Here is a 17,312-nt window from a genome sequence, read left to right as displayed (position 1 = left end):
TATTAAGGGGAGGACATGTGCATGACCTAACAATTAAGGCTCTTTGTTACTAAAGCTGATATGACTACTGCCTCTTTGGATGTCTAGCCCATCAGCAGCAAAGATTGATGGTAAATTCCATAAGGAGAGCAGACAGTTGCTCGACTGATTACACAAAAGTCCTTCCTTCCTGGAGAGAGTCGTGGTTTGTACTTACGGAACTGACACTTCTCTTGATATGACTGGTCTTGTTCACGGTGCTTCTGCCAATGCCATTATCTAATAGAGTTACAAACACATGATTGACTGACTTTCTTTCTTTCTTCCTCCCTCCCTCCCTTTCTCGCTCCCTCTTTCTTTTCTCTTTTCTCTCTCTCTTTCTTTCTCTCTCTCTCTCTTCCCCTCCCTCCTTCCCTTCCTCCCTCGTTCCCTCCTTCCCTCCCTCCCTCCCTTCCTTCCTTCCTTCCTTCCTTGACACAGAGGCTCACTCTGTTGCCCAGGCTGGAGTGCAGTGGTGCAATCTTAGTTCACTGCAACCTCTGCCTCCCAGGTTCAAGGCATTCTCCTGCCTCAGCCTCCCGAGTAGCTGGAATTACAAGCGCCCGCCACCACACCTGGCTAATTTTTTTGTATTTTTGGTAGAGACACAGTTTCACCATGGTGGCCAGGCTGGTTGTGAACTCCTGACCTCAAGTGATCTGCCCACCTCAGCCTCCTAAAATGGTGCAATTACAGGCGTGAGCCACCACACGCAGCCCAAACACATGATTTTCTGAAGTATTGCCTCCAATTGAAGGATACACTTTATGGTAAAAGAAGTGTGACAATGACACATGACCATGGGATTCCACTGCTCCTACCGTATATTGTGTCAACTGGAGGCAATTGGCCTGATAGAACGGTGACATTGTTTTGTGAACATCAGCAAGTCTCCTGTTCAGGAACAGTGCTCAGATAGGGTTGAGATGCCATCACTCATGATACACACACACACACACACACACACACACACACACACCCCTGGCCCTTGGAAAGTTTGGTGGAATTAACACCCCCAGGCAATGATCCACCAATGGGGAATGGGCAGCTGTGGATAAACGCCTGCCTTCCATTTCCCAGGGGCAATTTTTGGGACGTGTTTTTTATGTATTTTAGGATGTCCTAGATAATCAAGTCCTGTGATTTGTGGAAGAGAGAAAGAGAAACCAACGGTAGAGACTTAGAAGAAGCAGCTATTGACATAGGATGGGTCCAGGAATGTACAGTCTTCTAAAAGCCAGCTGAAGACACTGTTTAAAGGAGGAAGGAGTGATCAACAATGTCATTCGTGTCAATTGGTGTTACTTAGTCATGTGTCTGTGAAGAATCATCTTGCATAGTTAAGCCTCAGGTTTTAGTGTCAGATTAAATTTAAATCCTTGCACCACCCCTTACTCTTAGAGTGTCTTTGTACAAATTGCTTAAATTCTCTAAGTCTCAATCTCCCCATCTGTGAAATGGGAATGACAGTAGTATCTACGTGGTAAATTGTGGTGATGAGTAAGTGAAAGATGTTTAAAGATGGTTAAATGGTTAGTACAACACCTATTATTTGACAAACAGTAAAAGTTAGCTATTAATATTCTTATTAATATCATCTACTATCATTGGAATCATCCATTTATATATAGTCATCAGTTGTTACTTTTCTAGCTCTTCCATAAGGAATAGGTTATATAGCATTTTCAAACTAGGAAGTTCATTGATAGATATATGGTTCCAGATGCACTGAGCAGAAAAACTAGTTTATTTGATTTTCATTAAATATCCATTTAACAAATACTTATTGAGCACTTATTCTGCATGCTACTGTGTATTGTAGATATGTGGATGACAAGACACATGGATCCCTGCCCTCACAAAGCTCACAGCCTTGTGTGGTGGAGATAATTAATTACACAAGTAATTACAGTGTGATTTGTGTTAATGATAAGGGAATTAACTACAGGATGCAATGGGAGCTATAGGCTGTGCTAATGAGGCTATGGTTATAGATTCAGTTCCCCTGTAGGTTGCTTGACTTCCAGGGCTAGCAGCTTTTCTCTGCTGTCTCCTAAATGGATAGAGGTTCACAGAACTGGGCCACCTGGACACCAGCCCTGACTCCTCTTCTTTCCTAGTACTGATAATTTGCATGGGGCAAAATTCTTCATAAAGAGGTAGCATACGTAATGAGATGTAGAAATATTTTGCTCGTTTAACACCTGGCTTTTAAATCGCTTTTGGGTCAAAGTTTCTGTGTTTTGTTTTCTTTTTGTAAGAAGCAATTTGATTAGCTTCTTAGAAGATTATTCTTAAACTGCCTTCCATGGAGGGTTAGTCTTATTAACATGAAGTCCTTTTTACTTCCAGAACAGTGCTGTCTAATAGGAATATAATATAAGCCTTGGAGGCTACTTTAAATTTTCTGCTAGCTACATTAAAAAGGTGAAATGAGGCCGGGTATGGTGGCTTATGCCTCTAATCCCAGCACTTTGGAAGGCCAAGGCAGGTGGATCACTTGAGGTCAGGAGTTCAAGACCAGCCTGGCCAACATGGTGAAACCTCATCTCTACTAAAAATTAAAAAAATTAGCAGGGTGTGGTGGCGGATACCTGTAATCCCAGCTGCTCAGGAGGCTGAGGCAGGAGAATGGCTTGAACCAGCAAGGCAGAGGTTGCAGTGAGCTGAGACAACCTGGGCAACAGACTGAGTCTCTGTCTCACAAAACAAAACAAAAGGTGAAATTAATTTTAATAATATATTTATTTAACTCAGTCTAACCAAAATATTATCATTTCAACATGCAATCAATATAAAAAGTTGTTAATGAGATACCTTAACATCCTTTTTTTATACAAAATCTTGGAAATCCAGTGTGTATTTCACACTTCCAGCACATTTTGGTTTGGTCCAGCCACATTTCAAGTGCTCAGTAGCACATATGACTACTATCTACCACTCGGGACAATGGAATTTTAGAGCACTTTAATTCTTGTTCACCATTTGGAGGTGATGGAATTTAAAATGCTAGAGAAAATCCAGGCTGAGCGCACTGGCTCACATTGCCTGTAATCCCAGCACTTTGGAAGGTCAAGGCAGGCAGATCTCTTGAGTCCAGGAGTTCAAGACCAGTCTGGGTAACATGGCAAAACCCTGCCTCTAGAAAACAAACAAACAAACAAACAAAACAAAAATTAGCTGAGTATGGTGGTGCATGCCCGTAGTCCCAGCTACTCAGGAGACTGAGGTGGGAGGATCCTTCGAGCTTGGGAGGTGGCGGTTGCAGTGATCCCAGATCACACCACTGCACTCCAGCCTGGGTGACAGAGTGAGACCCTGTCTCAAAAAAAAAAAAAAAAAAAAAAAAGGAAAGAAAGAACAAAAGAGAGAGAGAATAGAGAATAAAGAGAATCACCAGTGTGGTTTGGCTGAGAAGGGAGCTTTTGGGAGACTATAGGTTCTGTATCTAACTGGAGTCTTTAAGTTGTTTTATGGAGGCTGTGATTTATAATTCCAACACTTCATATTCTTAAAAAGCTTCAGTAAATCTGCATTGTTTGTTAATTCCCCAGCATAGGTGCATTATTTCAGATGAATTTAAAGAAGGCTAAATTCTGTGGCCAGGTGGGTGTGGAGTAAAAATAAAGATGGCTGGCAGGGACGCAGGGAAGTAGGAGCATAGGAGCGAGTGGGTGGGAACTGCTATGGCCTGTTTTTACATAAGATAAGCGTTTAACTTCCCCCACTCCTCTACTGTGAAGTCTTGAAGGGTTTATGACACTAATTGTTCAACCTAAATAAACATTTATTAGGCCTGTTCTTTATGGCTGCAATTAGAACTTTTGAGAACCAGCTGCATTTTGCAACTTCGTTCTTTCTTGACTTCTGTACTACTGCACTGACTGGCTCTCCTACCTCACTGTTCCTTGTCCTGTCCTCAAAATGTTCATGTTTCAGTCTGTTTTCCTGATCTTTTGTATAAACTCCTCTTTAGGAAATCAATTTAATTTAAGATTACAGACTTGTTCCCAAGTTTATATCTGTGTAATTAACTACTCACCTATGCTTTATTCTCCTTTTTCAGACTGCTTGTTAGACATTGGATGCAGTGATATAACCCTGTAGTCATCCTAAGTGTGAACTTGGTTTCTTTCACAAGGCAATATTTTCCTTCCTCCTTTCTTTTCCTGTCAATAAAAGTCTCATTATTTGTTATCACTATTTCTTTTTTCCCATCCGTTCTAGAGTTTGAGTATCCCTTATATGAAATGTGTGGGACCAGAAGTGTTTCACAGATTTTAGATTTTTTTTTGAATTTTGAAATATTTACATATACATAATAAGATATCTTGAGGCTTGGGCCCAAGTCTAAATGCAAAATTCATTTATGCCTTATAAATACCTTGTACACATAGCCTGAAGGTAATTTTAAACAATATTTTTAATAACTTTGTACATGAAACAAAGTTTGTGTTAAGTACTTATGTGTGGAATTTCCCACTTGTGATATTATGTCAGTGCTCGAAAGGTTTGGATTTTGGAGCAATTCAGATTTCAGATTTCTGAAAATATTAGGGATGTTTAACTTGTATTAGTACACTTTGGTCCATCTTGTGCATATAAGTAACTGTATTAGCTTTCTATTGCTGCTATAACAAATTACCACAAGCTTAGTGGCTTGAAAACAGCACAGTTTTTTTATTTTACAATTCTATAGGACAGAATTTCAAAGTGGGTCTTAGCTGGGTACAGTGGCTCATGCCTATAATCCTAGAGCTTTGGGAGGCTGAGGTGGGAGGATAGCTTGAGGACAAGAGTTTGAGACCAGCCTGAGTAACATAGAGAGACCCCATCTGTACTAAATACATACATCCATATATTACATACAAACATAATGAGCCTCACTGGGATACAATCAAATGGTCAACAGTGCTGCATTCCTCTTGAAGCAGCTAAGTTGTCTGGGATATATACCCGGGGACTGTAGTCTCACACCAGGAAAATTTAGGACACAGACACTCACAAAGAGTTTAGGGGTGGAGGCTTAGTAGGCAGAAGAAAAGAGAACGAAAAACAGCTCTCTTATCTATAGAGAGGGTTCTTCCGAGCACAAAGGACCAACTGGCAGTGAATGTGCCAGATTTTATAGTCCGGCTGTGCCAGATTTTATAGTCCGGCTTGAGGAGGTGGTGTCTGATTTATGTAGGGCTCACAGATTGGTTCAATCAGGTATGATGTTTACATAGCACAAGGGGAAGGCTGGTTGCCCCACCCTAATCTTATTATGCAAATGAACTCTCCCCTTGGCCAGTGCCATCTTGTCTGCTCCTTACTGTACACAAGGCTGGCAGAGAAGGGTAGATGGAGCCGCCATCTTGAACATGTCACTAGTCCCTAGTTCCTGATGGCATTCACCCATGGAAGCTCTCAGCTTGCTTGTCTATTCTGTCTATGGCTCAACTTTACAGGCTGTTCTTTGTTAGAAAATGATTTGGGGCTGCTTTTCATTAAAAAGAAAAGCCTTACCGAGGACTCCCATACCCTTACTGTCTGCCTAAGTGATACCTTAACTCCTATATCATTTTCTAAGGGCTCTAGGGGAGAGTTCATATTCTTGCTTTCTCCATCTTCTAGAGGTTGTCCCCATTCCTTGGCTTGTTGTCCCCTTCCATTTTCAAAGCCAGCAAAGCTGTTTGAGTCTTTCTCACATGGCTTCAGTGTGTACTGACTTTTTCACCTCCTCTTATACATTTTAAAGATCCTTGTGATTATACTGGGCTCACTCAGATAATCCAGGATAATCTCCTTTTTGTTTAAAATTATACTTTAAGTTCTAGGGTACATGTGCACAATACGCAGGTTTGTTACGTAAGTATACATGTGCCATGTTGGTTTGCTGCACCCATTAACTCGTCATTTACATTAGGTATTTCTCCTAATGCTATCCCTCCCCCATCCTCCCACCCCACGACAGGCCCCAGTGTGTGATGTTCCCCTCCCTGTGTCCAAGTGTTCTCATTGTTCAATTCCCACCTATGAGGGAGAACATGTGGTGTTTAGTTTTCTGTCCTTGCAATAGTTTGCTGAGAATGATAGTTTCCAGCTTCATCCATGTCCCTACAAAGGACATGAACTCATCCTTTATTATGGCTGCATAGTATTCCATGGTGTATATATGCCACATTTTCTTAATCCAGTCTATCACTGATGGACATTTGGATTGGTTTCAGGTCTTTGCTATTGTGAATAGTGATGCAGTAAACATATGTGTGCATATGTCTTTATAGTAGCGTGATTTATAATCCTTTGGGTATATACCCAGTAATGGGATGGCTGGGTCAAATGGTATTTCTGGTTCTAGATCCTTGAGGAATCACCACACTGTCTTCCACAATGGTTGAACTAATTTATACTCCCACCAACAGGGTAAAAGTGTTCCTGTTTCTCCGCATCTTCTCCAGCACCTGTTGTTTCCTGACTTGTTAATGATAGCCATTCTAACTGGTGTGAGATGGTATCTCATTGTGGTTTTGATTTGCATTTCTCTGATGGCGATGGTGAGTGATGATGAGCATTTTTTCAAGTGTCTGTTGGCTACATAAATGTCTTCTTTTGAAAAGTGTCTGTTCATATCCTTTGCCCACTTTTTGATGGAGTTGTTTGATTTTTTTCTTGTAAAGTTGTTTGAGTTCGTTGTAGGTTCTGGATATTAGCCCTTTGTCAGATGGGTAGATTGCAAAAAATTTCTCCCATTCTGTAGGTTGCCTGTTCACTCTGATGTGGTAGTTTCTTTTGCTGTGCAGAAGCTCTTTAGTTTAATTAGATCCCATTTGTCTATTTTGGCTTTTGTTGCCATTGCTTTTGGTGTTTTAGTCATGAAGCCCATGCACATGCCTATGTCCTGAACGATATTGCCTAGATTTTCTTCTAGAATTTTTATGGTTTTTATGTCTAACATTTAAGTCTTTAATGTATCTTGAATTAATTTTTGCGTGAGGTGTAAGGAAGGGATCCAGTTTCAGCTTTCTACATATGGCTAGCCAGTTTTCCCAGCACCACTTATTAAATAGGGAATCCTTTCCCCATTGCTTGTTTTTGTGAGGTTTGTCAAAGATCAGATGGTTGTAGATGTGTGGTGTTATTTCTGAGGCCTCTGTTCTGTTCCATTGGTCTGTATCTCTGTTTTGGTACCAACACCATGCTGTTTTGGTTGTGGTAGCCTTGTAGTATAGTTTGAAGTCAGATAGCATGATGCCTCCAGCTTTGTTCTTTTTGAATGGGATTGTCTTGGCAATGCGGGCTCTTTTTTTGGTTCCATGTGAACTTTAAAGTAGTTTTTTCCAATTCTGTGAAGAAAGTCAGTGGTAGCTTGATGGGGATGGCATTGAATCTGTAAATTACCTTGGGCAGTATGGCCATTTTCACGATATTGATTCTTCCTATCCATGAGCATGGAATGTTCTTCCATTTGTTTGTGTCCTCTTTTATTTCATTGAGCAGTGATTTGTAGTTCTCCTTGAAGAGGTCCTTCATATCCCTTGTTGGATTCCTAAGTATTTGTGAATAGGAGTTCACTCATGATTTGGCTCTCTGTTAGTCTGTTATTGGTGTATAAGAATGCTTGTGATTTTTGCCATTGATTTTGTATCCTGAGACTTTGGTGAAGTTGCTTATCAGCTTAAGGAGATTTTGGGCTGAGACGATTGGGTTTTCTAAATGTACAATCATGTCATCTGCAAACAGGGACAATTTGACTTCCTCTTTTCCTAATTGAATACCCTTTATTTCTTGTCTGATTGGCTTGGCCAGAACTTCCAACACTATGTTGAATAGGAGTGGTGAGAGAGGGCATCCTGGTCTTGTGCCAGTTTTCAAAGGGAATACTTCTAGTTTTTGCCCATTCAGTATAATATTGGCTGTGGGTTTGTCATAAATAGCTCTTATTATTTTGAGATACGTTCCATCAATACCTAGTTTATTGAGAGTTTTTAGCATGAAGGGCTGCTGAATTTTGTCAAAGGCCTTTTCTGCATCTATTGAGATAATCATATGGTTTTTGTCTCTGGTTCTGTTTATGTGATGGATTTCGTTTATTGATTTGCGTATGTTGAACCAGTCTTGCATCCCAGGGATGAATCTAACTTGATCTTGGTGGATAAACTTTTTGATGTGCTGCTGAATTTGGTTTGCCAGTGTTTTACTGAGGATTTTCGCTTTGATGTTCATCAGGGATATTAGTCCAAAATTCTCTTTTTTTTGTCGTATCTCTGCCAGGCTTTGGTATCAGGATGATGCTGGCCTCATAAAATGAGTTAGGGAGGATTCCCTCTTTTTCTATTGATTGGAATAGTTTCAGAAGGGGTGGTACCAGCTTCTCTTTGTACCTCTGGTAGAATTCGGGTGTGAATCCATCTGGTCCTGGAATTTTTTTGGTTGATAGGCTATTAATTATTGCCTCAATTTCAGAGCCTGTTATTGGTCTATTCAGAGATTCAATTTCTTCCTGGTTTAGTCTTGGGAGGGTGTATGTGTCCAGGACTTTATCCATTTCTTCTAGATTTTGTAGTATATTTGCATAGAGGTGTTTATAGTATTCTCTGATGGTAGTTTGTATTTCTGTGGGATTGGTGGTGATATCCCCTTTATCATTTTTTATTGCATCTATTTACTTCTTCTCTCTTTTCTTCTGTATTAGTCTTGCTAGTGGTCTATCAATTTTGTTGATCTTTTCAAAATACCAGCTCCTGGATTCGTTGATTTTTTGAAGGGGTTTTTGTGTCTCTATCTCCTTCAGTTCTGCTCTGATCTTAGTTATTTCTTGCCTTCTGCTAGCTTTTGAATTTGTTTGCTCCTGCTTCTCTAGTTCTTTTAATTGTGATGTTAGGATGTCGATTTTAGATGTTTCCTGCTTTCTCTTGTGGGCATTTAGTGCTATAAATTTCCCTCTACACACTTCTTTAATTGTGTCCCAGAGAGTCTGGTACGTTGTGTCTTTGTTCTCATTGGTTTCAAATAACATCTTTATTTCTGCCTTCTTTTTGTTATTTACCCAGTAGTCATTCAGGAACAGGTTGTTCAATTTCCATGCAGTTGTGCAGTTTTGAGTGAGTTTCTTAATCTTGAGTTCTAATTTGATTGCACTGTGATCTGAGAGACAGTTTATTGTGATTTCTATTCTTTTACATTTGCTGAGGAGTGCTTTACTTCCAACTATGTGGTCAATTTTGGAATAAGTGCGATGTGGTACTGAGAAGAATGTACATTCTCTTGATTTGGGGTGGAGAGTTCTGTAGGTGTCTATTAGGTCTGCTAATAGACCTGATAGACAGAGCTGAGTTCAAGTCCTCGGTATCCTTGTTAACTTTCTGTCTCATTGATCTGTCTAATATTGACAGTGGGGTGTTAAAATCTCCCACTATTATTGTGTGGGAATCTAAGTTTCTTTTTAGGTCTCTCAGGACTTGCTTTATGAATCTGGGTGCTCCTTTATTGGGTGCATATATGTTTAGGATAGTTAGCTTTTCTTGTTGAATTGATCCCTTTACCATTATGTAATGTCTTTCTTTGTCTCTTTTGATCTTTGTTGGTTTAAAGTCTGTTTTATCAGAGTCTAGGTTTGCAACCCCTGGTTTTTTTTTTGCTTTCCATTCACTTGGTAGATCTTCCTCCATCCCTTTATTTTGAGCCTATGTGTGTCTCTACACGTTTTGAGTCTCCTGAATATAGCACACTGATGGGTCTTGACTCTTTATCCAATTTGCCAGTCTGTGTCTTTTAATTGGGGGCATTTAGCCCATTTACATTTAAAGTTAATATTGTTATGTGTTAATTTGATCCTCTCATTATGATTTTAGCTGGTTATTTTGCCTGTTAGTTGATGCAGTTTCTTCCTAGCGTCAATGGTCTTTACAATTTGGCATGTTTTTGCAGTGACTGGTAACAGTTATTCCTTTCCATGTTTAGTGCTTCCTTCAGTATGCAGATGAACTGGGAAAGAGGGGGTTTATTTCTGTAACCAGGTACTGGGAGAAGGCCTGTAAGATATTGCCAGACCAACTCAAAATTATACAGTTTTCCAGAGCTTATATACCTTCTAAGCTATATGTCTACATGTAAGTGTACATTCATCTAAAAGTGATAAGTGATTAACTTCTTCAAATCTGTAACTAAGATCTGAGTCCTGAAGAGCTTCCTCTGGAGCCTCAGTACATTTACTTAATCTAAATGGGTCCAGATGCTGAGATGATTCCCTTATCTTGTCTCCTGCCAAATCATGGAGGTTTGGGGAGTTCCTTCAGAGCCCCAGTAAACTTGTTTGTGGAGGCCTAGGGAGTTTCTTCAGACCCTCTAGTAAAACTTGTTTAATCTTAAATGGGTCCCGTTAAGAATTCCTCCGTTATCTCCTCACGCTTCAAGGCCCAGAACAGGCCTAGGCAAAACTCTTGATGGGCTTTCATTACATTCTAGCCTTTGTATAAGGGCACTGGCTGTCTCAGCTTTTAATATTTAACTTCATCACTCGGTCAGTGCTGAAACCGTTGTTATGGAGGCTTGCCTGTTCAGCCTTTATGAAGACCTGGCCTGCACAAGTTGATTGAAGCCCATCCATACATTTTGAGGCCCTGTTCCACTGGGGACCTCTGAGTTATCTCCTTTAAGGGTTGAGGAAGCTTGGATATTATTCTCCACCTCCTCCCATTGAATGAGGACTTTTTGTAAGTCTGTTAACTCCCCAACACTTTATTTCTACCCTTCCCCATGCCAGCAAGCAAATCTAGGAGAAAGCACCCAGGCAGAGGGTCAGTAGGATACCAGGGGCCCTCCTGTGGTTGAAGAACTCTCTGTTGATTGACTCATCACAGTGAATGAGATGCATGCTGTAGGGGAACTGTGGGGCATCTCAGTAAGCAAGTATTAGAACGAATTTACAGGATTTGTTCTCATGTCAGGAAACAAGGAAGAGGTTCTAGGAAGTGGGGATTTGCTCTGGGATTTTCTGTTGCCTGGAAACATAGATCATCCTATGGCTGGATATCTTTAGAATTCTTTCTTCTTCTTCTTCTTTTTTTTTTTTTTTTTTTTTTAGACGGAGTCTCGCTCTGTTCCCCAGGCTGGAGTGCAGTGGCGTGATCTTGGCTCACTACAACCTCTGCTTCCCGGGTTCAAGTGATTTTCCTGCCTTAGCCTCCCAAGTAGCTGGGATTACAGGCACGTGCCACCATGACCGGCTAATTTGTATATTTAGTAGAAATGGGGATTTCACCACGTTGGTCAGGGTGGTCTTGAACTCCTGACCTTGTGATCTGCCCACATCGTCCTCCCAAAATGCTGGGAATACAGGCTTGAGCCCTCATTCCCGGCCTAGAATTCTTAGCTTGAAGGAGAGAATAACAAAAGGAAACTACAACTGTAATTGGTAAGGAAGTAATTCTTACTTATATTAGCCCAGATAGAGAGATGTTTGTTCATTTTGGGAGTTTAGACAATGTTGTTATTTTTGTCTGAGTTCATACATGATCACCAAGTGGTCCTGCGTTTATTTTGATCCATCATTGTCATGGAGTGGACTTGTCCGCTGTTGGTGTTCTGTGAAACTGTTATGATCAACAGAAGGACACTGTGTCTTATTGGATAGTACCAGTCAAGCTCCCAGCTATCAGGCACTGCTTTTCTTTTTCTCACTACTGTGGTCATGTACTGGCATGGTGAGTGCCAAAACTAGTGAGACTTCTACAGTATCCACTACTTTTCACTTTCTTCCGTTCTATAGACTGCTGCTGGGTAGGTATTGATACTTTTACAATATTTCTTTTACCATAGTTTTACCATGTGTATTAATTTTCATTAGTGCAAAACAAGTTACTGCAAACTTAGCAGCTTAAAACAACAACTATGAGCTCATAGTTTTGTAGAGGAGAGGTCTGGATATGGGTTGACTGGATTCTCTGCTCTGGGTCTCATAAAACTGGAATCAAGGTGTTGGCTAGGACTGTCATCTTATCTAGAGCCGAGAGTCTTTCTTCAAGCTCATTCAGGTTGTTAGGCAAATCCAATTCTTTGCAGTTATTGGATTGAAGTCCCTGTTTCCTTGCTGGCTGTTAGCTGAGGTGCCTCTCTCCGCTTCTGGAGGCTGCCTGTGATTCTTACCAAGTGGTTCACTTCGTGTACAAAGTCAGGTGTGTCAAAACCTTCTTGTGTTTCAAAACCCTGGTTTTCTCTGTCTCTGGCTGCTAGACCCAGATCTAAAGGGCTCATGAGATTAAGTTAGGTCTACAAGGATAATCTCCCTTTTGATTAAGTCAAATCAACGGATTAGTAACCTTAATGATGTTGGAAAAATCCCTTTTGCCATATAATATCACATTTTAAACTCAGATTATTTCAAGTCATTCACATTTTTGCATTAATCAATAAAGCATTTATTGTTATTGCTGAAGTAAAATGCCATTGCATGAAATATTATTTATCATTTCACTGTTAATGGAAATTTAGGCCATTTCCAGGTTTTGGCTGTTACTCATCAGGATGCTGTAGAGCATTCATGTTACAAGTGTTTGTGTGGACCTATGTTGCCATTTCTCTTGGGTAAATATTAATACCTAGAAATGCACTAGTTTTGTCATATAGCTGTGTATTTAACTTTTTAAGAAACTGCTGGTCAGGCGTGGTGGCTCACACCTGTAATCCCAGAACTTTGAGAGGCCGAGGTGGGCGGATCATCTGAGGTCAGGAGTTTGAGACCAGCCTGGCCAACATGGTGAAACCCTGTCTCTACTAAAAATGCAAAAATTAGCCGGGTGTGGTGGCAGGCGCCTGCAATCCCAGCTACTCGGGAGGCTGAGGCAGGAGAATCACTTGAGCCCGGGTGGTGTAGGTTGCAGTGAGCCGAGATCATTCCATTACACTTCAGCCTGGGGAACAACAGCAAGACTTCATCTCAAAAAAAAAAAAAAAAAAAAAAAAAAAAAAAGGAAAAAGAAACTGCTACACTATTTTCCAAAATGCTTATACCATTTTACATTCTCAGCAGCAGTAGATGAGAATTCTATTCACTTCCCATCCTAGCCGAAAGACTGGTCCAGTCTTTTTCATTTTAACCGTTTTAAAAGGCTTAGTAGTATCACACTGTGGTTTTAATTTGCAATTCTATAATGTCTAATAATATTAAATACTTCCCATATGCTTGTTGACTTACTGAGCATCTTTTCATATGCTTTATTGACTTCTGTAGACCTTCTTTGGTGAAGCATTTATTCACATTTTTTGCCCATTTAAAAAAAATTGTTTTCATATCTTTAAAAGTTTTTCAACTGTTTTATTTCTTTTTAAACATTTTCTACAGTTAGGATGTAAAACCTAATGTTTTCATATATATTTACATAGTGAAATGATTACTTCAGTCAAGCATATTAACATATTTATAACCCCACATAGTAAGCTTTTTTTATTATCACATTTTGTGAATTCTTTATGTATTCTAGATCCAGGCCATTTTATCAGAAATGCAGCTTGCAAATATTTTACTCCATGCTGATGCTTGTTTTATCGTTCTTTTCATGATGTCTTTTGAAGAGAAGTTCTTAATTTTGGGGTGTATAATATTAATTTATTCATTTTTGATGGATCGTGCTTTTTGTGTCATAGCTATTAGGTTGGTGCAAAAGTAATTGTGGTTTTGGCCATTACTTTCCATGGGAAAAACTGCAATTACTTTTGCACAAACTTAATAATGTATCTTTGCCTCAGTGTCACAAAGATATTTCCTATTTTACTTTAGAAGTTTTCAGTTTTAGGTTCTACATTTAGGTCTGTGATCCATTTTGAGTTAATTTTCACATATATTTTGAGGTCTTTAGTTCATCTTTGTTTTGGAAAGTTATTTTCATTGGATTTTAACTTCTAGGATGATGAATGTTTTTCATTCAATACTTTCATGATGTTGCTGCACTCTCCTCTTGCTTGCATTGTTTCCAATGAGAAATCTGTTCTTAGGACACACTAAAGATGAAAATTACTCTTTTGGAGTTTTATTGTTGTTCATCTATTTTCTGGACACAGATTGTGACCATTTGCCAACTGGAAGTATATGATTTTTAAAACAAGTGAAATGTAAATTCCTGTCTAAAAGTGATTGTTTGATATTTCCAGATGAATTCAATAGACATAGTCTTCCAGAGATATAAAAAACTTTCAATTTTTGTTATAGTAGTTGATCCAGGACAATGTATCATAAATTCTAGAAACTTCATGTTGATGTCCTAGGAGACGATATTGCAGCAGATATTAGATAGCCATTCTGCATCTTTGGAATAAAACGATTGCTACTTAGCAGAACCCAGGGTTAGACAAATCAGTCTTGTACCTGTTTGAAAGGAAGAAGTATTAAAAGAAAATAAATGTTTATCAACAAATTTCATGTCAGATGCTGTTATGGAAATGCAAGTTTCAATTCATTTATATAATTGAATAAAGTAAAATTTATAGTTATTTTCAAAGTTTTCATTTGGCTATAACATATGTTAAATCTGTTATTTTAGATATTTTAAAATTGACTTAGTAATCAATACATTAAAATATTTTATTATAGTATTAGCCTGATATGTGGAAATCATACTTATTTTTGGTTAGTTGTAATTGCAGTTAAAGGCAGTTTGCTACATTTAATACTAGAAAGTATGCAAAAATCTAAAATCAACATGTGAAATGCATTCGATTGTTTTTGCAAAGAAATTAATAGCATAACATATACATACATTAAATATACATAACATATGTAAATAAATATATGAAATAATATTTATATAATTGATATAGAACTGCTTTCAAAATATATTGTATTTTTGCATTTTAAAGAAACAGAGTCAAAGAACTTGTAAAGAATTTGTTCAATTTCTGTTTATAGCTAATACTGGACTAACTCATGACAGAAAGATAGGTGGAAATAACTATTTCTCTGTCCTCTGTATGCCAGAAAAAAGTTTCTACCATTGAATAAATACAGTTAAATGAAGTCTGAAGAGGTATATGTTGCACCTATTTCTTTTAATCTTTTAAGGTATTTGAATGTAAGATTTAAAGACATAATTACTTCTTTAAGATTTAAAGCTCAAGTTCTTAAACATAAAGACAATAATCAATGACCAGAAAAGCAATCCAAAAAACCATAATGATAAATGCATAACTCTAGAAGAATATTAGCTCACTTTTTCATGAGTCACTTATGTTACTAATGACTTAGCAATCCTAGTTTACTTTATTGTATTATTGTAAGTCCTAAGATTCTTGGTATTTCTATACAGAGGAAGAGGAAAATACAAGAATTTTCCTTGTACTTTCTGAGAATGAGGTTTAATATGATGAAGGTTTTTCATGGCTTTTTGAATTAGTTTTTTAAAAAAACTTTGTCTTATAAGAAATTGTACTCAGCTTATGTTTATTATGCATTGTTTCTTCTTTGAGTCATGTTTATTACATCTCTCAATTGCCAATATGGTTATTCCATATCATAAAAATATACTGTCTTTCTATTGGAGTTGTTACTGAGTTATTGTTCATTCAAAGGTATAATCAAGTTCATAAATTGCTAATATGACTATTGAATTTAAAGAAACAATCTTGTCTCTTTTCTCAATAATCCCTTTACCAACTCCCTTCCCCACCTCTGAAGTTCTTTGAATCACTTTTCATCACAATGAAATAATTTGTGACCATGGTTCAGCTGCCTTTAGTTGCTTTCATCACAGTAGTCTTTCCTAAAATAAGCTCCTTTGCATGTATGCATATATATATGTGTGTGTGTGTGTGTGTACACATATCTTCTGTTTTTCTATTTATACTCTGTGTGATTATTTTGACGTGATTTAGGTCTTAACAGTAATCTAACTTCTTTTAGAAATAGAATGGCCAGCTTTCATTCATTTGGACATTTAGAATTATATAACTCATATGGAAAAGAAATATTACTTTAGATGTCTTCTTATAACAGTAGCCTATTGGATTCATCAGGGAAGGAAAAAAGCCTGTCAGGACCAGCATAGCCTGAAGAAAAATAGTAGCATTTTGGTTTCTTCCACCTTAGCATGTCATGACGTAGAAAGAAGATAGTGTTATTTTTTACCCTTTAACAGAACTTGTGTGGTCTTAAGTTGATAAAAATAATGGAATAATAACAGTGTATTTTCCAGGCTTGTGACATAACAGGAGAAGTTTTAGTTACATGTGTAACAGCATAAATAACTGAGGGACTGGGGAATGAGCCTGGCTGGCACCACTTAAACATTAGACACAAGCTCTATTTCTAAGAGTGTGCTGCTAGATATAACCTCTGTGAAGAATACCTGATTCTGGGAGGATAGATGCTTCACTTTAACAAAAATTTTCATATTATCTTAAAGTCCATTCTTTTTTTTTTCTTTCTTTTTTTTTTTTTTTGAGACTGATCTCACTCTGTCACCCAGGCTGGCATGCCTGGTGCCATGTCGACTCACTGCAACCTCCACCTCCCGGGCTTAAGGGATTCTCCTGCCTCAGCCTCCTGAATGGCTGAGACTACAGGCACGTGCCACCATGTCTGGCTAATTTTTGTATTTTCAAATAGAGACGAGGTTTCCCCACGTTGGCCAGACTTCTCTCAAACTCCTGACCTCAAATGATCCACCCTCCTTGGCCTCCCAAAGTGCTGGGATTACCGGTGTGAGCCACCATACCCTGTTAAAGGAGATTTGAGAATACCAAGACTTGGGCACAAGCTGCATCTTCTCATTTAAGATTGTTTGTGTGACAGTGTCCACTGATCTTTAACTATTATTATTGCTATTATCTCTGAGCCTGAATACTGTGTCATTCTTTCTTTAAAGCCAATTTGAGGGTCTAAATTACTGCAGTATTTTCAGTTGTGTGGAAGAGTAAGAGTTATTCATTGCAGTGCCAAACTTAGTCTTTTGCCACCTGATGGGAATTGACATTTGGTGTGCTCTAGTACTTACTTCCTACCTGTCACACGTAGCATCAGAGGTTTTAATTGCTTTCTTTGCATACATTTGAGGAGGGTAGTATATTTGAATAATCTAAGTAGCCAAGTTAGTTATGTATTGAATTAGCTGATTAAGCCAGGTAATCCCTCTGAAATGTTTTTTTGTTAATAAGAAAGAAGGTGATAATGAAGATTCATCTTTGGTTCCAATCCAAGTATAGTATCCTGCTGGGATAATGGTTTTGCAGCAGCATAGTCTAACAGTTGGTTAGTTAATAAGCTTTCAGCACCAAAGTGATTGTAAATAAACAGAATTGGACTTGTAGCTTTGAAATAATAC

General features: G+C 38.4%; 1 long non-coding RNA gene across 1 annotated transcript in view; it reads left to right on the top strand.

The window, feature by feature from the left end:
* LOC106997788 (uncharacterized) overlaps positions 1 to 17,312 on the top strand; it is a 216,338-nt gene that overhangs the window by 2,869 nt on the left and 196,157 nt on the right. The gene's annotated exons all lie outside the window — the stretch shown is intronic.

Source organism: Macaca mulatta, chromosome 4 (genome assembly GCF_049350105.2).
Source record: "Macaca mulatta isolate MMU2019108-1 chromosome 4, T2T-MMU8v2.0, whole genome shotgun sequence".
Classification (NCBI taxonomy): domain Eukaryota; kingdom Metazoa; phylum Chordata; class Mammalia; order Primates; family Cercopithecidae; genus Macaca; species Macaca mulatta.
This window is presented reverse-complemented; position numbering and strand designations above follow the sequence as displayed.